Source organism: Arachis ipaensis, chromosome B7 (assembly GCF_059453495.1).
Source record: "Arachis ipaensis isolate K30076 ecotype BB chromosome B7, ASM5945349v1, whole genome shotgun sequence".
NCBI lineage: Eukaryota > Viridiplantae > Streptophyta > Magnoliopsida > Fabales > Fabaceae > Arachis > Arachis ipaensis.
The window spans coordinates 38251865-38279364 of record NC_142442.1 but is presented as its reverse complement, the minus strand read 5'-3'; the positions used below and the strand labels follow the sequence as shown (position 1 = coordinate 38279364).

Below are 27500 nucleotides of genomic sequence, written 5' to 3'. Positions count from 1 at the left end.
TTGGTCAAACTGGAGTTTGAATAAAAGTCATCTTATAAAATTGATTTTGGATAGAAATGAGTTTGTGCTAACATGATTTATGTTTGGTAATTTTATACTAAAATTGATTTTGATAAAATAAAATTGTTTGGATAATATTAAGTAAAATCACTTTTAGATAGATAATTAGTTAATTGCGAAAAAAATATAATATTAAATTATAATATTATTTTTTAGTATATTTAATCTTTTTTTATACTTCATTTAGTATATTTTTTATATAATATTTTTCATAAAATTCTATTTTAGTTTGTTATAATTTTTTTAATAAAAATTAATATTTATTTATTAAATTAAAAATGACATATAAAATAATATATTGTATTACTTTTTATGAGTACTCTCGTTAATCTTATTTTGTTTACCGTTTTGGATTCTAACTTTTTACTAATTATGTTTTTATTATTATTTATGATTCATTTTTTATTTAATCTATCATTTTCAATAGGAACAATGATACATATTATAACAAATTAGAATAATAAACAATGAACAAGAATTATAATAATAAATTTTATAATGTCAAACAAATAAATATTCTATAATTTTTTTAGTACTCTCAGTATTCTTTTATTTAGTATTTTTTTGACAGTAAAATTTTATTACTTATTATTCCATTGTTATATATGATTAGTTTTTATTTACTTTATCATTTTTAATAAGATCAATAATTCATATTATAATAGAATTACAATAACAAATTTAATAAAAGAATCAAAATATAAAAAAAAGTATTAAAAATTGTAAAAAATTTAAAATATTTGAAATGACTTGAAACAAATATGAAAATTCTTTTGAAAAAAAACCAACAATGATCATCAAAGGTGAACTCACGTTGAAATGAAGGCAGAAGTAACAATTTTTTGCTTCCAGTAAACGCGCTTTTAAACTGCAAAATCACTTATGTGTTTAGAAGAAAAAGATTGCCAAACATAAAAAAACAGCGTTCAAAAGAACTTCAACACACTTTTATCCTCTCAAACGAGTTTGCCAAATACACCCTAAGTCTAAAGAATAAACATTCATATTGATTTTCAAGGAATTTTAAATGAGATATTTTGGGGATTTTTTTTAAAATAAATAATTTAAATACTTTATTTATGGATATAGATAATTTATAGTCTATTTATGAATTTGCGTTCCTTTATTTATCTCGTTTACAATATAAACGAGATAAAACATAATTCGCATTGCATGTATCAGGTATACAAATGTGATACATGAAATAGAGTGATCAACACGTATCTCGTTTACAGTATGATCGAAATATAAAAAAAGGTAACATGTTTGTACTGTAAACGTGATAAAGTACGGCAAATTTCGAGCAGTTATAAAATGATTTGCAACCATTTGTGTTCTCCACAAATATTTCAGTTCTTCTTCGATCTCCTCTTTTTCTTCAAAAAGTTTAGTAAAAATGTCTAGTGGTAGTGAATATATTGTTGTAAGTGTGTATCCCAAATTTTCAATTGTCATACGAGAAACAGTGACACTGGGATTATATTTGAGTGTGATAATCCTATTTTGTTACGCATCCGGAGAGTAAATTCTTTGTCTGAGATAAAGAGTCTAATATTGATAAACTTCAGTTCGAACGGGACAAAAGAGGCTAAAAGAGTTGGATATAGGTTGCTAACACCGATAGACAATGGGTTTTTTCGTCTATTTTTGGCTCGATAACAATGAGCATGTGCGCCTCATGTTTGATATCCATGGGAGAATCATGACGGAAAAAGTGATGGAGCTTTATGCGGAGGTTGGTGATATTAGTGGTGGTGGTTTTGGTCACTCGAATTTTGTCTAGGATGACCCATCTCTTGCACCACCACCGCTGCATTGTGCTATTCCAATGATAGACATGGACGTGGACGGTGAGGAGTCTGATGAGGAGTATGTTGCTGATAGCAATGACGTGGCGAAAATTGGCGAGTTAAGAAATTATTATAAGAGATACGTTGCAAGTATAGTTCTTAACCAACCAAAAATCCACTTATCAATTTAGAAGGGTTGTCACAAAATTAGAATTTAAAATACTGGAAGTATAAATCCCAGGTCGTCTCCCAACGAGTTGCAGAAAGATGTGCTATTTTATTAATCAGATATTTTCTAAAATGGGTTGAGTTGATAAACAGGAAATTAAATCAGAGAATTTAAGTAATTTAAATAAAAACCTTGACCGGGAGTAGATTAGTCGGAAGGCCTATCCTTGTTGGAGTTCTCCCAAGATTAATTGATAATTGAAGGTTGTTCTGCTCAGTTATCCCTTATTAGATAAAGGAAAGTCAAGCAAGTTGGAAGTCAGTTTCTATTCACAAGTTCTAATCATCTCCCTTGGGAAGGACTAGTGTCAGTGATTAGAGGGCGACCCAACGATAAACCCAATTATAATTCTACTCTTGAGCATCCCAACTCAAGGTTCTCCTTTCAACCAACTCCCAATCAAGTTATGGAACTACTCGCTCATTATGAATGTAAAATTCACGAAATAAGAAAGGGAAGTAAAGAAAGACATGATAAATAATAATAATCAAAGAGACCAATTAAAAATAAAAATAGTTCTTATATTCATAAATTCTAAAAATAATCCAATAGTAATTCTGAACAAATTAATGATATGAAAGAGTAAGTGACAAGTAAGGAAACAAACTAGAATGATGAAGTCTTGGCAGAGGTAATAACTCTTCTCAATATCCCAATCCAAAAAGCAATGAAAACAAAATCCTAAGAACTATCAATGTGTAGAGAGAAAACCTAGAGGAGGAGTAAAATCAGATCTAAAACTAAAATTGTGTGGAATGAACGTCTCCCCTGGTCTCTGCATGTTCCCTGGCTCTAATCTGCTTTTCTGGGCCAAAAACTGGGTCAAAACATGGCCCAAAATCGCCCCCAGTGAATTCTGCAGGTTCTGCAGATCGCGCACGTCACGCGATCGCGTCATCCACGCGTTCGCGTTGTAACACCCTAATATTCAAATCCTTATGCTCGAGTCATAAGTCAATGATATTACGGTGGTACGACTCTCAGGTGGATTTTAATAAATAAATATAGGTAATTTCGAAAGGAGTATTAATCGAGAAGCCTGAAAAGAGTAGAAATAAAATCGCGAAGACATATCTCTCACGTTTCGACAACAAAAGATAAACCGTGAAGCCAAAAACGATATGTGGACAAGGCGTAGAGGAGATTAAGAGATAGATAACAGATAGATATATATAACATAAGTAAATAGCCACTAGTCGCGACCCGCGAAGTTTAGGTCGGCTAGGGTACAGTATGAAAGTAGTTGACAACAGTATGTCCTAATCTCTCCCGAAGGAAACATGAGAGCCTCTATAGGCAAATTCAAAGAGTTCAATACATAATATAAACTTTCCAAAACAAAGGTGGAGAGATTCTAATCAAAACACGAAGTAGAGGAAATAAAGATCTTCGCCGTCTTTCAGACGACCCACAACTCACTTCTGAGCACCTGGACCTGTATCTGAAAAACAAAAGATATATACGGAATGAGAACCCCGGGCCCATGGGTTCCTAGTACGGTAAAAGTGCCAAATAAATACAATGCACTGCAATAAAACTCACTAAGCATCCTAAGCTTCTTCACCAATTATTCATCTTAGGTTCTCGCTAATCCATGAATAAGCAACTGTCATAAGGGAGTGCTAAATCTAATTCATGTTTCACATGTTTCCCAACTCGCTGACTCTTCCATGAATCAGACTCAGAATTATAAGCAAAACCATCACCAGTTGTTCTGCCTCAGCAATTCTATATCAATACATCATACACTCACCTGGAGCTAGTGAAACCACATCACTGCGTCTACCCAGGGAGCTACAATTATCTCATTCAATAATCATCATCATCATGCAATCGCATCATTAATTCATCCCATCAAGAACAACCCTCAACACCCACTGACACCAGCATGAGGGGCCTCTCAGTTGTACAAACACAAGCAATACAGGCAAGTAATACACAAATATGGTACAAGTAGAACAAGTAACATATAGTCAGGTAACATGGAATATATGATGTAGAAATCCAAAACAAATGGCAAACCCAAACAATTCAAACATATGCAAATGATGAATGCCTGCCCTATGGCTGATGATATCATCTGTTGGTTATATAGCCAACCCGACATGTCCTGGTAGCTAACCATTGGACAGAAACACGCATTGCGGAGCAAGTAGGTTTGAGCTACAACCCCCATGCTACTACCCGCTCAACCCAGAGCCAGTGGAATAACCACTACTGCGGCTACTACCCAGGCGGGTGTTTAAAAGCTCAACCTGGAGCGAGTGGATTCACCACTACTGCCGCTACTACCCAGGCGTCACAATCTCTGACCTGGAGCAAGTGGGACGAACCACAACCCTTGCTACTACCCAGGTATCTCAAGCATTGGACCGGAGCAAGTGGGACGAACCACAACCCTTGCTACTGCCCAGGTATCTTAAACATATATTCATTCAATCTCAATTCATATTATCAACATTCATTGTTACCAAATCTCAAACATTAACTTGGAGCAAGTGGGACGAACCACGACCCTTGCTACTACCCAAGTATCACAAATAAACATTTATTTATAATCACCCTTCATTATTATCAATTCTCAGACAATGACCCGGAGCAAGCGGGACGAACCACGACCCTTGCTACTACCCAGGTATCACAAATAAACATTTATTTAAAACTCCATGATTAAACTCGTTTATCATAATCCTCCTTTCCCGTCTCATACCCGGAGCAAGTGGACAACGCCACTGCCTACTACCCGGGGTCGCACATCACATTTCAATATCTTTTCATTATTATCCATTTAACATATTCATTCATTAATCATATATGCATTTATACACAGCCATAAACAATAATGGCTTTGCCGTAACCCGGCAATAACTCAGCCATCCGGCTCATGGTCTAATCAAGAACGGGCCATTTATCAATAAATATATCCCTCCGGCTCATGGCATACATGGTACTTCCACCGTCATCCTCCATATCTCATATAATCATCTTTGATCATCATTGATCATAACTTTTCCCCTTGCTTCACTCGCAAGTTACCACATCCCCTAACTCCTTTCTCATTGCTAGGCATATCATAATGATTTAATACATAAGAGGTGAGATCGGAGGCTTAGAAGTATGAGATTTGGCTTTTAAAACTCAAAAATCAACTTTGGCATAAAAACAGGGCCACGCGTACGCGCACTCCACGCGCACGCGTGGATGGCCAAAAACTCATCGACGCGCAAGCGTCAGCCACGCGTACGCGTGGGTGCTCTTGCGCCCAGGCACAAAACTGGCACAACCCTAGCACAACTCTCTGGAAAATGGCTGGGCAATTGGTGCAGCGCATCGACGCGCCCGCGCACACCACGCGCACGCGTGGATGGTGCTTTCTGGAAGAACGGCGCGCACGCGCCAAGTGCGCCTACGCGCGTAGGGTCGCTCTGCTAAAAATTTTTATAAGTTAAAAGCTGCAGAATTTACAGATTCAACCCCCAATCTTCCGACGGTCATAACTTTCTCATTTTAAATCATTTTTCACCCGTTCTTCGAACGGCATGGACATCCCGGATCCAATTTCATTTCTAAACAGATTTGGCAGAAAACAGAGATCCGTAGTCCAGGTTATGTCCCGTCAAAGTATGCCCAAAAAAAAAATATTTTCATACAAAACCACAAAGTGCCATTTTCAAAACAAGCCATTTTCAACTCTTTCCAAAGTCAATCAAAACATGCCAATTTCAACCCTTTTTGAAATCAATCAAAATGTACCAAAATCAACATCAAGCCATCCTCAACTCACACATTGACACTTTCTCAAACTCAAGCACATTTACATATCATATACTCTTCCTCATGCCAAATTTCAACAACACTATTTCCAATCAACTATCATTATACATAATCAATATCATACTCACTATCACGTGGTTTCACCCACAAATCAACCTTAATCACTCCTCAAGTATATATCACAACATACATATCTCTAATGCATCATAATACCATCAAGGCATCAATAATCATAATCACATATATGACCACATAATATATCTCAACCAAAACCAAACATGCCTCGTCTATATAATTTCACCCAAATTTACCAAATTCCACACTTCAACTCCTCAAACCTTATTGTTCAATAACCAACCCAATCATTCATATATTTATTATCTGAAATTCATCCAATCACTTGTGTCATCATACAATGCACACATCAACTTACCTTTCTTACCTTTCCCCGGCCTCTGGCCCAAAATTCACGGCCTCCGGCCCAATTTCACAATTTAAATGGATGAACCACAATTCAATACTCATTACCCAGTACATCAAATTCTCAATACACCAAGCATACAAGGCTACATAATCCTCAACCCAATCATTATTTCACATTATATACCAACTATGCATATTAGTACCAACCATTTACGCAATCCAAACTTAATCCTAGGGGCATCTAGCCTAGAAATTCTCATCACAACACACGGTACTTAAATGAAACTTAAACCGTACCTCTTGTAGCCAAACCAATTGAGCCTCTTCTTTGGAAGTCTTCACCAACCTTAGCTCCAAGCCTTACCAAAGCTCCTCAAGCAATACCAATCTCCCAATTGTGCACCAACATCATCAAATACACTAATATAACCAATATCACATACATACATCAACCTAGGGCTCATAAAAATGACAAATCACAAGGGTTTGAGCACTTCTTATCTCAGCCCATATGAAGTAGGGATAGAACTCACTTAGAATCCATGTTGGAGTATCCCTAAACACCCAAAATCACAAGATTTCAACACTAACTACCCAAAAACGAGTAACAGTGGGAAATTTCGAAAACTGGGCAGAAATGAATGAAATACTCACCACCAAACTTAGATAGAATTTTAGAGGATGAGAAGAGCGACGCGTGGTCGCAAACGGCTCGTCAATCGGAGCTCCGTAACTCAAGTTATGGTGGTTTGAAGATCAAAGAGAGCTAGGTTTTCTCTCTTCTCTTCTCTCTTCTCAAATCAGCGCTCCAACCCCTCTTTTTAGGGTAAAATGAGCTGAAATGCTCACAACTAATGTTTATATATGTTGGGTCTTGGGCCGACTTAGGCCCGGTTCTCTTATTTTTGCCTATTGGCCCAATTTTGGGACAAAACCTTTAAGATTAGCGCTCTAAATCGCACTTTAAATATTTCTACCTTCCCTAATTATAATTCCTCATTTCTTAATCTTATTTACCCATAATCAATTTTCTCAGCTGTAGTACCAGACAGATCTCAGCCGGTACTGCCGGTCAGAATTCCACTGCGCGCTTTTACGCAGAAAACTATATTTTCCGACTCAGAAAAATTCACTGAATCTAAATATCATATTTAAATTATCAAATTCCAATTGCCAAATCTTCCAACCATATTCGCTCCTATTTAACTTATTATTTAATTAATTTCGGTTAGACCGGGTATTACATTCTACCCCCCTAACAGAAATTTTCGCCCTCGAAAATTCCATCCATCACTATCCTCTCCCTCTGCCAAGCCAATTACCACTAATCACAGCTCAACTCCAAGCATAACCTCCAAACTTACTTTCTTATTCTCAAACTCTCGAATTTCTACATGACTTGCTGTTATAAAGTCTCTGACTCATCAATCAAAAACCCTTTCATTTCTAGAATGCAAATGAGTTTGAAATAACAATTTAACAAAAATCATAAGAATCCGCTTTCCTTTAATAATCTATAAAAGCATTCGAGACACATCTCTTTTGTTAAAGTTACTTATATCAAAAATCATCTTCAAAACCATAACCAACGATCTTTCAAATTCTTGGAGAAAAATTTTCAATAGTACCTCCCCAAAATTGGAGTTTACCACCCGTCACGGGTTCCCTCAAACCAATCTCCGTACCGCATCAGCATTTCAATTTAGTGGTTTTCACATTCGTCTTTCAAGACCAATCATTATAAATCTCAATCTAATTCCAAGGTCACTATGACCAAACATCATGGTACTCATCTCTCAAACACGACAACTTGCACTCTCTCATCATCTAAATCCAATTCTGCATCAATGATAATTTCCTCATCCACTTTAGAACCATCAAAGCTCGCAGCCGCAATCAATTCCAACTGTTTGGGGATCATTACTTGCAGTAACCCACTTAACCCTTCTAGTATTCAAACTTAAGATATTATAGTAAACTTTTACAGCTCCTATTTGTAGCTATCCTGTGTCACTGCTTCCGTAAGTTTCTGCTGCTTTATTCTGATCTCTCGTCTAGTACGAGCTCTATTACTTACTTCCTCAAGTACTCAACCACAACTTAGCATAACTGGCATTTCAAATCAACGTTTTCAAATCCCTCATTTAGGACCATTCCTTATCTATTTAAATCAAAGGAACTAAAAGTCACGGGTTCAATCCGTTCCACCAAAAATCCAGAAATCAACCAACTACATAACAAACACAACACATCATTCTCAACAAAAAATCATTTACATCACAGGAATTTATCCATTTGTATTAAGGCAAATCCTTACTCGGATCATCCGATTTGCTCCTCAGTCTAATATTAAACTCGACATTCCCAGTTTTACTGTACAGGCGGTATTATAAAATCACGCACTGTCCTTTAAGCCTGATTATTGCAATTACCTCAATCTTACTGTCGCAATCGGCCTGCATCCTGACTCTCTCCTTGTTGGCAATTTCTTGATACATGCCCTGGTAACCCGCACTTGTAACATACGCCTAACCCCAATCGGCACGGCCTATTTGAGTGATGACTACCACATCTCTGACAGCTCGAAACATCAGAAGCAGCCGCTGCCCGTTTGCCCTTACCATTCCTTTGGGACTCCTCACTCGTCGCAAAGTTATTCTGTCCTTGGGGAAAGTGTTGTACGTATCCTCTCTCCTTAAACTCTCGACCCCTTGGTGCGAATCCTTGGTTGTGCTCTCTATGACTTCCTTTCTCTGCAACCCTCCTTTTTACACACTCTTCAGCAATTCTGCTCTTATTCACTAACTCTGAAAAAGTTCAGATTTCCATTGGTCCCACTGAACTTAAGATGTCGCTCCGGAGCCCTCCTTCATACTTAATGCATTTCCATTCCTCGAAGTCTCCCGGAGCTCCTTGACACATGCGGGAAAACCTGAATAGCTCCTCAAATTTGTCTGTATACTCAGATACGGACATAGCACCTTGCTTCAGCTGCAGTAACTCCAATTCCTTGGCTGTCCTGGCAGAATTCGGAAAGTACTTCTTGTAGAATTCCACTTGGAAGGCATCCCAAGTGATAGGATCATTCCCCTGTTGCAGGAGACGTTGAGCCCCTTGCCACCAATGCGATGCTTCCCCCGTGAGTAGATAGGTAGCGAATTCAACACGCTGCTCTTCAGGCACCAACTGCGCTTGCAGTGCTCGCTCCATGGCCTGAAACCAAGTATCAGCTTCAGTCGGATTGGTGGTTCCCTTGAACTTAGGTGGATTAACCTTTAAGAAGGTTGCCAGTGTCATCGGGCCCTGAGCTTCCCTTCCGCCATAGCCATTATTGTTCATCTGTTGCCCAAGAGCCTCCGCAGTGGCCTGCATAGCAGCAGCCATATTCTCCAACGCCGCCATAAGGTTTACCGGGTTATTCGGGTTGATTTCCGGTTCCTGCGTATTAGTACGACCTCTTTCACGTCCCCGACCAGGTCCACGAGGTGCCATCTGGTTCCTATACACACCAAACAATCGATATCAAGTTGATCAGTCTCAATATCGGAAGTATAGTGCTTCAAAGTACCAAAGGTACACTCATGGACTTCATGCTAGATGTATCGGTTAGATACCCTAACTAGCACAGGCACAGACTCAGAGTATGCATTGAAGCATAAGCAGTTCCATCCCTCAGGCTCACGAGGACGAACTGCTCTGATACCATAATGTAACACCCTAATATTCAAATCCTTATGCTCGAGTCATAAGTCAATGATATTACGGTGGTACGACTCTCAGGTGGATTTTAATAAATAAATATAGGTAATTTCAAAAGGAGTATTAATCGAGAAGCCTGAAAAGAGTAGAAATAAAATCGCGAAGACGTATCTCTCACGTTTCGACAACAAAAGATAAACCGTGAAGCCAAAAACGATATGTGGACAAGGCGTAGAGGAGATTAAGAGATAGATAACAGATAGATATATATAACATAAGTAAATAGCCACTAGTCGCGACCCGCGAAGTTTAGGTCGGCTAGGGTACAGTATGAAAGTAGTTGACAACAGTATGTCCTAATCTCTCCCGAAGGAAACATGAGAGCCTCTATAGGCAAATTCAAAGAGTTCAATACATAATATAAACTTTCCAAAACAAAGGTGGAGAGATTCTAATCAAAACACAAAGTAGAGGAAATAAAGATCTTCGCCGTCTCTCAGACGACCCACAACTCACTTCTGAGCACCTGGACCTGTATCTGAAAAACAAAAGATATATACGGAATGAGAACCCCGGGCCCATGGGTTCCCAGTACGGTAAAAGTGCCAAATAAATACAATGCACTGCAATAAAACTCACTAAGCATCCTAAGCTTCTTCACCAATTATTCATCTTAGGTTCTCGCTAATCCATGAATAAGCAACTGTCATAAGGGAGTGCTAAATCTAATTCATGTTTCACATGTTTCCCAACTCGCTGACTCTTCCATGAATCAGACTCAGAATTATAAGCAAAACCATCACCAGTTGTTCTGCCTCAGCAATTCTATATCAATACATCATACACTCACCTGGAGCTAGTGAAACCACATCACTGCGTCTACCCAGGGAGCTACAATTATCTCATTCAATAATCATCATCATCATGCAATCGCATCATTAATTCATCCCATCAAGAACAACCCTCAACACCCACTGACACCAGCATGAGGGGCCTCTCAGTTGTACAAACACAAGCAATACATGCAAGTAATACACAAATATGGTACAAGTAGAACAAGTAACATATAGTCAGGTAACATGGAATATATGATGTAGAAATCCAAAACAAATGGCAAACCCAAACAATTCAAACATATGCAAATGATGAATGCCTGCCCTATGGCTGATGATATCATCTGTCGGTTATATAGCGAACCCGACATGTCCTGGTAGCTAACCATTGGACAGAAACACCCATTGCGGAGCAAGTAGGTTTGAGCTACAACCCCCATGCTACTACCCGCTCAACCCAGAGCCAGTGGAATAACCACTACTGCGGCTACTATCCAGGCGGGTGTTTAAAAGCTCAACCTGGAGCGAGTGGATTCACCACTATTGCCGCTACTACCCAGGCGTCACAATCTCTGACCTGGAGCAAGTGGGACGAACCACAACCCTTGCTACTACCCAGGTATCTCAAGCATTGGCCCGGAGCAAGTGGGACGAACCACAACCCTTGCTACTGCCCAGGTATCTTAAACATATATTCATTCAATCTAAATTCATATTATCAACATTCATTGTTACCAAATCTCAAACATTAACTTGGAGCAAGTGGGACGAACCACGACCCTTGCTACTACCCAAGTATCACAAATAAACATTTATTTATAATCACCCTTCATTATTATCAATTCTCAGACAATGACACGGAGCAAGCGGGACGAACCACGACCCTTGCTACTACCCAGGTATCACAAATAAACATTTATTTAAAACTCCATGATTAAACTCGTTTATCATAATCCTCCTTTCCCGTCTCATACCCGGAGCAAGTGGACAACGCCACTGCCTACTACCCGGGGTCACACATCACATTTCAATATCTTTTCATTATTATCCATTTAACATATTCATTCATTAATCATATATGCATTTATACTCAGCCATAAACAATAATGGCTTTGCCGTAACCCGGCAATAACTCAGCCATCCAGCTCATGGTCCAATCAAGAACGGGCCATTTATCAATAAATGTATACCTCCGGCTCATGGCATACACGGTACTTCCACCGTCATTCTCCATATCTCATATAATCATCTTTGATCATCATTGATCATAACTTTTCCCCTTGCTTCACTCGCAAGTTACCACATCCCCTAACCCCTTTCTCATTGCTAGGCATATCATAATGATTTAATAGATAAGAGGTGAGATCGGAGGCTTAGAAGTATGAGATTTGGCTTTTAAAACTCAAAAAATCAACTTTGGCATAAAAACAGGGCCACGCGTACGCGCACTCCACGCGCACGCGTGGATGGCCAAAAACTCATCGACGCGCAAGCGCCATATGCGCGAACGCGCGGGTTGAAAAATATCCAAACGGCGCGCAAGCGTCAGCCACGCGTACGCGTGGGTGCTCTTGCACCCAGGCACAAAACTGGCACAACCCTGGCACAACTCTCTGGAAAATGGCTGGGCAATTGGTGCAGCGCATCGACGCGCCCGCGCACACCACGCGCACGCGTGGATGGTGCTTTCTGGAAGAATGGCGCGCACGCGCCAAGTGCGCCTACGCGCGTAGGGTCGCTCTGCTAAAAATTTTTATAAGTTAAAAGCTGCAGAATTTACAGATTCAACCCCCAATCTTCCGACGGTCATAACTTTCTCATTTTAAATCATTTTTCACCCGTTCTTCGAACGGCATGGACATCCCGGATCCAATTTCATTTCTAAACAGATTTGGCAGAAAACAAAGATCCGTAGTCCAGGTTATGTCCCGTCAAAGTATGCCAAAAAAAAACATATTTTCATACAAAACCACCAAGTGCCATTTTCAAAACAAGCCATTTTCAACTCTTTCCAAAGTCAATCAAAACATGCCAATTTCAACCCTTTTTGAAATCAATCAAAATGTACCAAAATCAACATCAAGCCATCCTCAACTCACACATTGACACTTTCTCAAACTCAAGCACATTTACATATCATATACTCTTCCTCATGCCAAATTTCAACAACACTATTTCCAATCAACTATCATTATACATAATCAATATCATACTCACTCTCACGTGGTTTCACCCACAAATCAACCTTAATCACTCCCCAAGTATATATCACAACATACATATCTCTAATGCATCATAATACCATCAAGGCATCAATAATCATAATCACATATATGACCACATAATATATCTCAACCAAAACCAAACATGCCTCGTCTATATAATTTCACCCAAATTTACCAAATTCCACACTTCAACTCCTCAAACCTTATTGTTCAATAACCAACCCAATCATTCATATATTCATTATCTGAAATTCATCCAATCACTTGTGTCATCATACAATGCACACATCAACTTACCTTTCTTACCTTTCCCCGGCCTCTGGCCCAAAATTCACGGCCTCCGGCCCAATTTCACAATTTAAATGGATGAACCACAATTCAATACTCATTACCCAGTACATCAAATTCTCAATACACCAAGCATACAAGGCTACATAATCCTCAACACAATCATTAATTCACATTATATACCAACTATGCATATTAGTACCAACCATTTACCCAATCCAAACTTAATCCTAGGGGCATCTAGCCTAGGAATTCTCATCACAACACACGGTACTTAAATGAAACTTAAACCGTACCTCTTGTAGCCAAACCAATTGAGCCTCTTCTTTGGAAGTCTTCACCAACCTTAGCTCCAAGCCTTACCAAAGCTCCTCAAGCAATACCAATCTCCCAATTGTGCACCAACATCATCAAATACACTAATATAACCAATATCACATACATACATCAACCTAGGGCTCATAAAAATAATAAATCACAAGGGTTTGAGCACTTCTTACCTCAGCCCATATGAAGTAGGGATAGAACTCACTTAGAATCCATGTTGGAGTATCCCTAAACACCCAAAATCACAAGATTTCAACACTAACTACCCAAAAACGTGTAACAGTGGGAAATTTCGAAAACTGGGCAGAGATGAATGAAATAATCACCACCAAACTTAGATAGAATTGTAGAGGATGAGAAGAGCGACGCGTGGTCGCAAACGGCTCGTCAATCGGAGCTCCGTAACTCAAGTTATGGTGGTTTGAAGATCAAAGAGAGCTAGGTTTTCTCTCTTCTCTTCTCTCTTCTCAAATCAGCGCTCCAACCCCTCTTTTTAGGGTAAAATGAGCTGAAATGCTCACAACTAATGTTTATATATGTTGGGTCTTGGGCCGACTTAGGCCCGGTTCTCTTATTTTTGCCCATTGGCCCAATTTTGGGACAAAACCTTTAAGATTAGCGCTCTAAATCGCACTTTAAATATTTCTACCTTCCCTAATTATAATTCCTCATTTCTTAATCTTATTTACCCATAATCAATTTTCTCAGCTGTAGTACCAGACAGATCTCAGCCGGTACTGCCGGTCAGAATTCCACTGCGCGCTTTTACGCAGAAAACTATATTTTCCGACTCAGAAAAATTCACTGAATCCAAATATCATATTTAAATTATCAAATTCCAATTGCCAAATCTTCCAACCATATTCGCTCCTATTTAACTTATTATTTAATTAATTTCGGTTAGACCGGGTATTACACGCGTCATCCAGCGTTTTGCCTTGTCACGCGTGCGCGTCGTCCACGCATTCGCATCACTTGTGCAGTTTCCAATCCATGCGTTCGTGTCAGGCATGCAAACGCCTCACTGCAATTTCCTCTATTTCGCGTGGTCGCGTGAGCCACGCGTCCGTGTCGCTTCTCGCTGATCATCTCCTTAATTTCTTGTGTTCCTTCCATTTTTGCAAGCATCCTTTCCAATCTCCAAGTCATTCATGCCCTATAAAGCCTGAAACATTTAACACACGGATCAAGGCATCGAATGAAATAAAGGAGAATTAAAATACACAATTAAAAGTCTCTAGGAAGCAAGTTTTCAACCATGGAGTAATTTTGGGAAGGAGTTGTAAATACATGCTAATCATATGAATAAGTGGGTAAAGATTTGATAAAACCACACAATTAAGCACAATATAAACCACAAAATAATGGTTTATCAACCTCCCCACACTTAGACATTAGCATGTCCTCATGCTTAGTTAAAGGAGATAAAATAAATGAGTAAGAACATGTAAAACTCATGCAATGCAATGCAACCTATACATATGAATGCAACTATATGATTCTTGTCCACTTGGTCAAAAGTAAATAAGCTCGTCAAGACAATCACGAATCAAATTCCACTAATTCAATTCTCATACAGTAACAATAGATAAAAAATGCAAGAAGGTAGCTCATGAAAGCAGGGAACATAGAGTTTAAGCATTGAACCCTCACTGATGATGTATATACACTCTAATCTCTCTAGTGTATAGGGTAATCACTCTATCCTTCTCTAATCATGCTCTCTATTTTTTTTTGTTCTTCACCTAACCAATCAACAACAATTAATGTACTAATACAAACATCATGAGGTCTTTTCAAGGTTGTAATGGGGCCAAGGTAAGGGTAAGGGTACATATATGGCTAAGTAAGCTTATAAATTGAATCTTTAATTAACCTAAGCTTTCACCTAACATATATATATATATATATATATATATATATAACTTAAATTTCACACCTAGCTACCCAAAATTTTCCTTTCACATTCGATACTCATGTATCAACTTTTATTTTAATTTTATCACATGTGCCTTGATCCTTGAATTTTAACTTAGCATTGGGGTAATTTTGTCCCCTTATTATTTATTGAATATTTTTGGATTTTTTTTAAATAAAAATAAACATAGCTTATCAATGCACATAGATTTTTAATTTTCTTTTATAGTTTCACATGAGTAGGTACCCAAATTCTCATTATATTATCATGACACATTTCCTTATTATCTTTTGTTCCCACAATCTTCCCATACTCAATTAACACACAATTCTATCTTAAGCTAACCAAAGATTCAATTTGGATATATAATTGTCTTTTCGGTTAAGGCTAGTGATGTGGTAAAATACAGAACAAATGGGATTTAAAGGCTCAAAGTGGCTAACAAAGGTAATTGAAAGGTTAGGCTTATTTGGGATAAGTGAGCTAAACAAATAATGGCCTCAATCATATGCAAGCATATAAATATATTAAACATTGGACATATAGGATGAAACAAAATATAGATTACAATCATAGAGAAGTAAACACACAAGAATAAAATAATTATGGTTAACTAATGTAACCATGTATTAAGGCTCAAAGTCTCACAGATTGTATGTTCTTTAGCTCAAACACCATGTTCCAAATATAACTTCAAGCAAATTTAACATAAAAGTTTTGATTAAAATTAGTAAAATTTTGTTCTAAAAATAGGGTCTTAGAAGAAACTTATTATCTTTTCAATCAAGTAGAACATGCATGCAACTAATCTATTACTATGCAATTTATCCTATTCTACAAAAATTAAACTAACTAAATATCCTATTTTATTGGTGTTAGGGAAGAGAAATTACCTCCGAAAGTCAGGTACTGACCGACCTCCCCACACTTAAGGCTTTGCACCGTCTTCGGTGCCATCTGTCAGGAACAAAGGTGGGTTGGTAGCAGTATCTCCTCAGTCGGGACCGTCATGGCTCCCTGTGCTGGTAAATGAAGTGGAGTCCGGGGTGTCTGGGTCTTTGTATTTTCCCAAAAGCAGCTCCTTGAGGTATGTGAATCGGCGCTTGTTACGGCGCTCTCTTAGCTTTGCTTTGTGTTCCTGCCGATCCAACCTTTCAAGTATCTGATGTTGCAGTTGAGTGGTTGTAGGTGCTTGTGGTGTTGAAGGAGGAATGTCTTCAGCCGGTTCAGTAGGCTGGCTTGTAGTGGCTGCTGGAGGTCTGATATATTTCCCGTTACGGACGTACTGGTCATCCCGCGGGAGCATGGATTTGGTGTCACCAGCTCTGTGGGAGACTCCAGCTACTGAGACGAGATCTGAAACCAAGGCGGGAAAAGGTAAGCTGCCCGCAATTTGTACGTGTCCCATGGCATTCCGGATGTGTCTTGGTAGGTTTAGAGGCTGGTCTGTAAGGATGCACCATAGTAGAACGGCCATGTCTGCAGTGAAGGAGGACTCGTGAGTGCTCGAAAAGACGTAATGGGACATAATTTGTGCCCATACGCGAGCCTCCAAGGTAAGTGCGGAAGCCGATATTCCCTTAGGACGGGAATGATGGTATCCATAAATCCATTTGTTGCCAGGTAGTGCAATAACTCTGAGAACAGCGTCCCAGTCAAATTGGTACATCTGGTGCTTGAGTGCGGCCTCTTGAAATGCGTCCAGTCTTTCTGGAGTAGGGGGAAGATCTAAAGCTCGCTGAATGGCTTCTTCTGTAATGGGGACTTGCTTCTGACGGACATAGACAGACTGCAGGGTTGGCATGTGGAAATTAGAGTAGAACTCGATCATCCAGGAAAGATTAACCTACCGTGGCTGTCTCTGTAGGAATCCCCATTATCTTCGTTCAATTTTTGGCTTAACAAATTCAACAATACGGGTCGGGAGGATAAGAAGGTATTCGTTGTTGTAACTCCTTTCTGCTAGGATGGGAAACATCTGCTCACAGTAGCGATTGGGAAATCGCGCAGTGTCCTTTGTTGGGAAGGCTTTCTCTTTTTCATCAACCTTTATAATCCTCTTAATTCTTTTTGTTGAGGGCTTAACTGCAGTTGAAGATGGCTCTGCCACCAATGCTCTTTTTGTTCCTCTTCTTGCTGTTGGTTTGGGAGTAGCTTTCTCTTTGCCTTTCTTGGTGGCCATCCTGAAAAGGGAAAAAAAAGAAAGTAGCTTGAATTCTAATGGATAGAGCAAGGAAGAGAACGGGAAAGGTGGTAATTATTGCACATTAAAAGATGAATGATGTAAACACATGGTCATGACTACATGTGAAAAATCATCAATGGAAATATAGCAAGTGCACATGAGGACAATTAAATGCAAGGTGTTTATTGGCATGCAAGCAAAGGCATGAGTAGCATAGATCAAGTATTCAATGTCCAAGTTAGATTACCAAGCCTTTCAAACTAATAACCTATTTGTAATAACAATTATATTTAAATAATATAATATAAAAAGGGTTTTGTGAAAAGCAAGCATTTAGAGTAGTAGAATAAAAGATAACGAAAAACAGTGCATAATGCCATATGGGCGTTTTCACAAACACATAGCATGCATGGTAAATAAGCTAATGAAAATAATAAATTGAACATGCAAGCAACCCTTTAAAAATTGATATATAATTGCCAAAAAATTTCTTAACAATCCACAAGCAAATCATAAGGAATAATAATGACCCTAATAAATTTTCAACATCAATCAAAAGAAAAAGAAGGAAAAAGAAAACATGAATGACTTAAAAATAAAAAGAAAAGAAGAAGAAAACATAAAAAGAAGAAGAAGAATAGAAAAGTAAGGAGGGAAGAAAAAAAGAAAAAAACTTGATAATGGTGGTGAGAGAGAGAAGAAAGTAGAAAGTGAGAAAGAAGGGAGAGGGAAGAAAGGGGAAGAAAGAAATAAGAAGGGAAAAGAAAAAGTAGGATTTGGGGAAGAAAAAGATAAGATATTTTGGCAGATTTGGATAAGCTGTGCGGCGCAAGTGACGCGGACGCGTGGGGTACGCGTTCGCGCGGATGGCGCTTATATGAGTCCACGCGGACGCGTCGGTCACGCGGACGCGTGACTCGTTCTGTGCTACTGGCGCGAGGGCAGCCTCGCGCTCGCACAACTCTCTGTTCGAAACTCATTGTTGCCAAATTCCAGGGTGACACGTTCGCGTGATGGACGCGATCCCGTGAATGACCAATATTGGAAGATGATGCGGACGCGTGGGGCACGCCTTCGCGTGGTAGGACCTGTGCGTCTAGCGCCAGTCCAGTCCCACTCCAGCACAACTTTCGGCCATGCACCCTTTCTTACGTCGATTTTCAGGTCACGCGTCCGCGTGAGTGATGCGAACGCGTGGGGGGCAATTCTCCCACATGACGCGGATGCGTTAGCGACGCGGTCGCGTGGATCAATTTATGCCTAAGGCACGCCTCCAGCCACGCTCTCGCGTGTCTCTCTGTTCGATTTCTTTTTCTTCCTTACTCACATGCGACGCGGACGCGTCAGCGATGCTGTCACGTCGTGTACCATTTTTTTTGTATGCAATATGCAAATGCAGATGCAAACTAAATGTGCTAATAATGAGAAGAGTTATTGAAAAAGAAAACTAAGAAGAAAGAAAGAAACGATCATACCATGGTGGGTTGTCTCCCACCCAGCACTTTGCTTTAACGTCCTTAAGTTGGACGCTCCACTAGCTCAGTCTTCTGCTGTGGGTGGATCCTCCAAAAGGAAGATCTCTAGCTCCTTTGTTTTTGTCACCTTCTCACCATGATATAGCTTTAAGCGATGTCTATTAACTTTGATGAATTCAGAGCTTGAAGGATGACTCAGGTGGAAAACTCCGTATGGCTCAACCTTCTCTACTCTATATGGACCTTCCCATCTTGATCTCAACTTGCCTAGCATGAGCCTTAGTCTAGAGTTGTAAAGGAGGATAAAGTCCCCAGGTTGGAACTCTCTCCTCTTGATGTGCTTATCATGCACAGCCTTCATCTTTTCCTTGTACAGCCTTGAGTTCTCATAAGCTTCTAGACGAAGGCTTTCTAATTCTTGTAGTTGCAACTTCCTTTCAGCTCCGGCTTTCTCAAATTCCATATTGCACTCCTTTACTGCCCAAAAGGCTTTGTGCTCTACCTCAACTGGGAGGTGACAGGCTTTTCCATAAACTAAGCGGAAAGGACTCATCCCAATGGGAGTCTTGTATGATGTTCTGCATGCCCAGAGTGCATCTTGTAGCCTGGTGCTCCAGTCTCTTCTATGAGGTTTGACTATCTTCTGCAATATACTCTTTATCTCTCTGTTAGACACCTCTGCTTGCCCATTAGTCTGGGGATGGTAGGCTATTGCCACTTTATGAATTATCCCATGCTTCTTCAGTAATCCTGTTAGACTCCTGTTACAAAAATGGGTGCCTTGATCCCTCACGATTGCTCGTGGTGATTGGTACGCGGAATCGTGATTACACTTTAATTATGTAAAATTCATTGCTCTTTCTTTCCCTGGAAATGGCGCCAAAAACATGATGCCAAGACCATGGTTCACAACTCCGTGTAACTAACCAGCAAGTGCACTGGGTCGTCCAAGTAATACCTTACGTGAGTAAGGGTCGAATCCCACGGAGATTGTTGGTATGAAGCAAGCTATGGTCACCTTGCAAATCTCAGTTAGGCAGATATAAATTGATAATGGTGTTTTCGAATAATAATTAATAGAATAGGGATAGAAATACTTATGTAAATCATTGGTGAGAATTTCAGATAAGCGAATGGAGATGCTTTCGTTCCTCTGAACCTCTACTTTCCTACTATCTTCATCCAATCAGTCTTACTCCTTTCCATGGCTGGCTTTATGTGATACATCACCACTGTCAATGGCTACTTTCGGTCATCTCTCGGGAAAATGATCCAATGCCCTGTCACGGCATGGCTAATCGTCTAGAGGCATCACCCTTGTCAATGGCTTCATCTTATCCTCTAAGTGAAAATGGTCAACGCACCCTGTCACGGCACGGCTATTCATCTGTCGGTTCTCGATCATGCTGGAATAGGATTTACTATCCTTTTGCGTCTGTCACTAACGCCCCGCAATCGCGATTTTGGAGCTCGTCACAGTTATTCATTCATTGAATCCTACTCGGAATACCACAGACAAGGTTTAGACCTTCCGGATTCTCTTGAATGCCGCCATCATTCTAGCTTACACCATGAAGATTCTGGTTAGGAGATCTAAGAGATACTCATTCAGTCTAAGGTAGAACGGAAGTGGTTGTCAGGCACGCGTTCGTAGGGAATGATGATGATTGCCACGTTCATCACATTTAGATTGAAGTACGAATGAATATCTTAGAAGCAAAACAAGATGAATTGAATAGAAAACAGTAGTACTTTGCATTAATCTTTGAGGAACAGCAGAGCTCCACACCTTAATCTATGGAGTGCAGAAACTCTACCGTTGAAAATACATAAGTGAAAGGTCCAGGCATGGCCGAGATGGCCAGCCCCCTAAAACATGATCAATAGTCTCCTAAGATGAACAATGGATTAAAACTGAGACCAAAGATGCCTAATACAATAGTAAAAGGTCCTATTTATAATAAACTAGCTACTAGGGTTTATAGAAGTAAGTAATTGATGCATAAATCCACTTCCGGGGCCCACTTGGTGTGTGCTTGGGCTGAGCTTTGAGTGTTGCACGTGTAGAGGTCCTCCTTGGAGTTGAACGCCAGCTTTTGTGCCAGTTTGGGCGTTCAACTCTGGTTTTGGCTCCTTTTCTGGCGCTGGACGCCAGATTTGGGCAGAAAGCTGGCGTTGAACGCCAGCTTGCGTCGTCTATTCTTGGCCAAAGTATGGACTATTATACATTTCTGGAAAGCCCTGGATGTCTACTTTCCAACGCAACTGGAAGAGCGCCATTTCAAGTTCTGTAGCTCCAGAAAATCCATTTTGAGTGCAGGGAGGTCAGAATCCAACAGCATCAGCAGTCCTTCTTCAACCTCTGAATCTGATTTCTGCTCAAGTCCCTCAATTTCAGCCAGAAAAGACCTGAAATCACAGAAAAATACACAAACTCATAGTAAAGTCCAGAAATGTGAATTTAACATAAAAACTAATGAAAACATCCCTAAAAGTAACCAGATCCTACTAAAAACATACTAAAAACAATGTCAAAAAGCGTATAAATTATCCGCTCATCACAACACCAAACTTAAATTGTTGCTTGTCCCCAAGCAACTGAAAATCAAATAGGATAAAAAGAAGAGAATATACTATAAATTCCAAACTATCAATGAAACATAGCTGCAATCATATGAGCGGGACTTATAGCTTTTTGCCTCTTGAATAGTTTTGGCATCTCACTTTATCCATTGAGGTTCAGAATGATTGGCATCTATAGGAACTCGGAGTTCAGATAGTGTTATTGATTCTCCTAGTTCAGTATGATGATTCTTGAACATAGCTTCTTTATGAGTCTTGGCCGTGGCCCTACGCACTTTGTTTTCTAGTATTACCACCGGATACATAAATGCCACAGACACATAATTGGATGAACCTTTTCAGATTGTGACTCAGCTTTGCTAAAGTCCCCAATTAGAGGTGTCCAGGGTTCTTAAGCACACTCTTCTTTTGCTTTGGACCTTGACTTTAACCGCTCAGTCTCAAGTTTTCACTTGACACCTACACGCCACAAGCACATGGTTAGGGACAGCTTGGTTTAGCCACTTAGACCAGGATTTTATTCCTTTAGGCCCTCCTATCCACTGATGCTCAAAGCCTTGGGATCCTTTTTATTTGCCCTTGCCTTTTGGTTTTAAGGGTTATTGGCTTTTTCTGCTTGCTTTTTCTCTTTCTTTCTATTTTTTTTCGCCTATATATATATATATTTTTTTTCTTTCTGCAAGCTTTGTTCTTTGTTGCTTTTTCTTGCTTCAAGAATCATTTTTATGATTTTTCAGATTATCAAATAACATGTCTCCTAGTCATCATTCTTTCAAGAGCCAACATACTTAACATTCTTAAACAACAACTTCAAAAGACATATGCACTGTTCAAGCATTCATTCAGAAAACAAGAAGCATTGTCACCACATTAATATAATTAAACTAATTTCAAGGATAAATTCGAAACTCATGTACTTCTTGTTCTTTTGAATTAAAACAGTTTTTATTTTAAGAGAGGTGATGGATTCATAGGACATTCATAACTTTAAGACAAAGTTACTAACTACTAATGATCATGTAATGAAGACACAAACACAATTAGGCACATAACATAGAAAACGAAAAACAGAAGAAATAAGAACAAGGAATGAATCCACCTTAGTGATGGTGGCGTTTCCTTCTTGAGGAACCAATGATGTCCTTGAGCTCTTCTATGTCTCTTCCTTGTCTTTGTTGCTCCTCCCTCATTGCTTTTTGATCTTCTCTGATTTCATGAAGGATGATGGAGTGCTCTTGATGTTCCACCCTTAGTTGCTTCCAATAATTGTGTGGAAGAAAATGTATCCCCTGAGGTATCTCAGGGATCTCTTGATTTGCAGTCAAATATTCTACCATTGAGCTATAGACCCTTGATGGAAGCTTTTGTCTTCCCTTTCCTCTTTCTAGAGGTTTCTCTGGCCTTAGGTGCCATCAATGGTTATGGAAAAAACAAAAAAGCTATGCTTTTACCACACCAAACTTAGAATGTTGCTCGCCCTCGAGCAAAAGAAGAAAGCATAGAAGAAGAAGAAGAAGATATGGAGGAGATGGATGGATGTGTGTATTCGGCCATATGGGTGGGATTGGGTGGGAGAGAGATGTTGAATTTTGAAGGTAGTGGGTGTATGGATGTGAGTGGTAAATGGAAAATAGAAGGGATGATCATGAATGGAAAGAGAGATGATGAGGTAGGTGGGGATCCTGTGGGGTCCACAGATCCTGAGATGATCCTGTGGGGTCCACAGATCCTGAGGTGTCAAGGCATTTACATCCCTGTACCAATTTAGGCATGTAAAATGCCCTTGCACACAACTCTGGGCGTTCAGCGCCAGGTTGGTGGCCATTTTGGGCGTTCAACGTCCATTTGTGTGCCATTTCTGGCGTTGAACACCAGAACCATGCCTGTTCTGGCGTTCAGCGCCCAGAAGCTGCCCATTTTGGGCGTTCAGCGCCAGAACCATGCTCTGTTCTGGCGATGAATGCCAGACAGATGCTCCTCAAGGGTGTGATTTTTCTTCTGCTGTTTTTGATTCTGTTTTCAATTTTTCTATTTATTTTGTGACTCCACATGATCATGAACCTATAAAGACATGAAAAACAATGAAAATAAAAATTAGATAAATAAACATTGGGTTGCCTCCCAACAAGCGCTTCTTTAATGTCAATAGCTTGACAGTGGGCTCTTCATGGAGCCTCACAGGTGTGCAGAGCTTTGTTGAGACTCCCCAACACCAAACTTAGAGCTTGGATATGGGAGTTCAACACCAAACTTAGAATTTGGTTGTGGCCTCCCAACACCAAACTTAGAGTTTAACTGTGGGGGCTTTGGTTGACTCTGCTTTGAGAGAAGCTTTTTCTGCTTCCTCTCCATGGATGCAGAGAGGGATCCTTGAGTTGTAAACACAAGGTTGTCCTTATTCAATTGAAGGACTAATTCTCCTCTGTCCACATCAATCACAGCTCTTGCTGTGGCTAGGAAAGGTCTTCCTAGGATGATGGATTCATCCTCTTCCTTTCCAGTATCCAGGACTATGAAATCAGCAGGGATGCAAAGGCCTTCAACCTTTACTAACACGTCCTCTACTTGTCCATAAGCTTGTTTTCTTGAACTGTCTGCCATCTCTAATGAGATTTTTGCAGCTTGCACCCCATAGATTCCCAGTTTCTCTATTACAGAGAGGGGCATGAGGTTTATTCCTGAACCAAGGTCACACAGAGCCTTAAAGATCATGGTGCTTATGGTACAGGGTATTATGAACTTTCCAGGATCCTGTCTCTTCTGAGGCAATATCAGTTGATCCAGATCACTTAGTTCATTGATGAACAAGGGAGGTTCAACTTCCGAAGTATCAATGCCAAATAATTTGGCATTCAGCTTCATGATTGCACCAAGAAACTTGGCAGTTTGCTCTTCAGTAACATCCTCATTCTCTTCAGAAGAGGAATACTCATCAGAGCTCATGAAGGGCATAAAGAGGTTCAATGGAATCTCTATGGTCTCTAGATGAGCCTCAGAGTCCTTTGGTTCCTCAGAGGGAAGCTCCTTATTGATCACTGGACGTCCCAGGAGGTCTTCCTCCTTGGGATTCACGTCCTCCTCTCCCTCATTGGGTTCGGCCATTTTGCTTATGTCAATGGCCTTGCACTCTCCTTTTGGATTCACTTCTGTATTGCTTGGGAGAGTACTGGGAGGAATTTCAGTGATCCTTTTACTCAGCTGGCCCACTTGTGCTTCCAAATTTCTAATGGAAGACCTTGTTTCATTCATGAAACTCACAGTGGCCTTGGACAGATCAAAGACTAAGTTTGCCAGATTAGAAGTATTTTGTTCAGAGTTCTCTGTCTGTTGCTGAGTGGATGATGGAAAAGGTTTATTATTGTTAAACCTGTTTCTTCCACCATTATTAAAGCCTTGTTGAGGCTTTTGATCCTTCCATGAGAAATTTGGATGATTTCTCCATGATGAGTTATAGGTGTTACCATAAGGTTCACCTAAGTAATTCACCTCTGCTGTTGCAGGGTTCTCAGGATCATAAGCTTCTTCTTCATAAGAAGCCTCTTGAGTACTGTTGGATGCAGCTTGCATTCCATTCAGACTTTGAGAAATCATATTGACTTGCTGAGTCAATATTTTATTCTGAGCCAATATGGCATTCAGAGTATCAACTTCAAGAACTCCCTTCTTCATAGGCGTCCCATTACTCACAGGATTCCTTTCAGAAGTGTACATGAACTGGTTATTAGCAACCATGTCAATGAGTTCTTGAGCTTCTGCAGGCGTTTTCTTTAGGTGAATGGATCCACCTGCAAAAGTGTCCAGTGACATCTTTGATAGCTCAGATAAACCATCATAGAATATATCCAGGATGGTCCATTCTGAAAGCATGTCAGAAGGACACTTTTTGGTCAACTGTTTGTATCTTTCCCAAGCTTCATAGAGGGATTCACCTTCTTTCTGTTTGAAAGTTTGAACATCCACTCTAAGCTTGCTCAGCTTTTGAGGAGGAAAGAACTTGGCTAAGAAAGTCGTGACCAGCTTATCCCAAGAGTTCAGGCTATCTTTAGGTTGAGAGTCCAACCATATTCTAGCTCTGTCTCTTACAGCAAAAGGGAAAAGCATGAGCCTGTAGACTTCAGGATCTACTCCATTAGTCTTAATAGTATCACATATCTGTAAGAATTCAGTTAAGAACTGAAAAGGATCTTTAGATGGAAGTCCATGAAACTTGCAGTTCTGCTGCATCAGAGAAACTAATTGAGGTTTCAGCTCAAAGTTGTTTGCTCCAATGGCAGGAATGGAGATGCTTCTTCCATGTAAATTGGAATTAGGTGCAGTAAAGTCACCAAGCATCCTCCTTGCATTATTATTATTTTCGGCTGCCATCTCCTCTTCCTGTTCGAAAATTTCTGAAAGGTTATCTCTGGATTGTTGTAATTTAGCTTCTCTTAATTTTCTCTTCAGAGTCCTTTCAGGTTCTGGATCTGCTTCAACAAGAATGTTCTTGTCCTTGCTCCTGCTCATATGACAAAGAAGAGGGCACAGAAATAATAATAATAATAATATGGATCCTTTATACCACAGTATAGGGATCCCTTTGTGAGTGGAAGAAAAGAGGGAGACAAAGAATGTAATGTAATGGAAGAAACACAACTGTGAGGAGGGTTTAGATGTGAGATGAGATGTTAGTAAATGAATAAATAAATAGAATAAGATGGGAGAGGGAGAATTTTCGAAAATAATTTTTGAAAAAGAGTTAGTGATTTTCGAAAATAGTTTTTGAAAAAGGTTAGTATTTTTTCGAATTTTTTTTTAAAATCAAAAATAAAAATAATTAGTTAATAAAAAAGAAATTTTTGAAAAAGAGGGAAGATATTTTCGAAAATTAGAGAGAGAGAGAGTTAGTTAGATAGTTTTGAAAAAGTTAAGAAACAAACAAAAAGTTAGTTAGTTAGTTGAAACAAATTTTGAAAAGATAAGAAGTTATTTTTGAAAAGATATGATTGAAATTGTTTTTGAAAAAGATTTGACTTTTAAAATCACAATTAATGACTTGATTCACAAGAAATCACAAGATATGATTCTAGAACTTAAAGTTTGAATCTTTCTTTACAAGCAAGTAACAAACTTGAAATTTTTTGAATCAAAACATTAATTGATAATGTTATTTTCGAAAATTATGATGTAAAATTAAGAAAAAGATTTTTGAAAAATATTTTTGGAATTTTCGAAAATAACTAAGAAAAATGAAAAAGATTTGATTTTTGAAAAAGATTTTGAAAAAGATAAGATTTTCAAATTGAAAATTTGATTTGACTCATAAGAAACAACTTGATTTTAAAATTTTTTGAAAAAGTCAACTCAAATTTTCGAATTTGATGAGAGAAAAAGGGAAAGATATTTTTTTTTATTTTTGAAATTTTTATGAAAAACATGAAAATTATGCAATGCATGAAATTTTTAGATCAAAACAATGAATGCATGCAAGAATGCTATGAATGTCAAGATGAACACCAAGAACACTATGAAGATCATGATGAACATCAAGAACACATTTTTGAAAAATTTTTAATGCAAAGAAAACATGCAAGACACCAAACTTAGAATTCTTTAATGCTTAGGCACTAAGAATTCAAGAATGCATATGAAAAACAAGAAAAGACACAAAACATGCAAATGAAAAGATCAAACAAGAAGACTTACCAAGAACAA

The 27500-nt window shown here is 39.1% G+C and overlaps 1 non-coding gene and 1 pseudogene across 1 annotated transcript; one reads left to right on the top strand and one right to left on the bottom strand.

Moving 5' to 3' along the window:
• Nucleotides 1-8153: 8153 nt before the first annotated feature.
• LOC148550884 (uncharacterized) lies at nt 8154-17748 on the bottom strand (annotated as a pseudogene).
• A 7922-nt stretch (nt 17749-25670) lies between these two features.
• LOC148550883 (small nucleolar RNA R71) lies at nt 25671-25778 on the top strand. Its single transcript, XR_015892937.1, has one exon. It is a non-coding gene; the product is annotated as a small nucleolar RNA R71 (small nucleolar RNA).
• The last annotated feature ends 1722 nt before the right edge of the window (nt 25779-27500 follow it).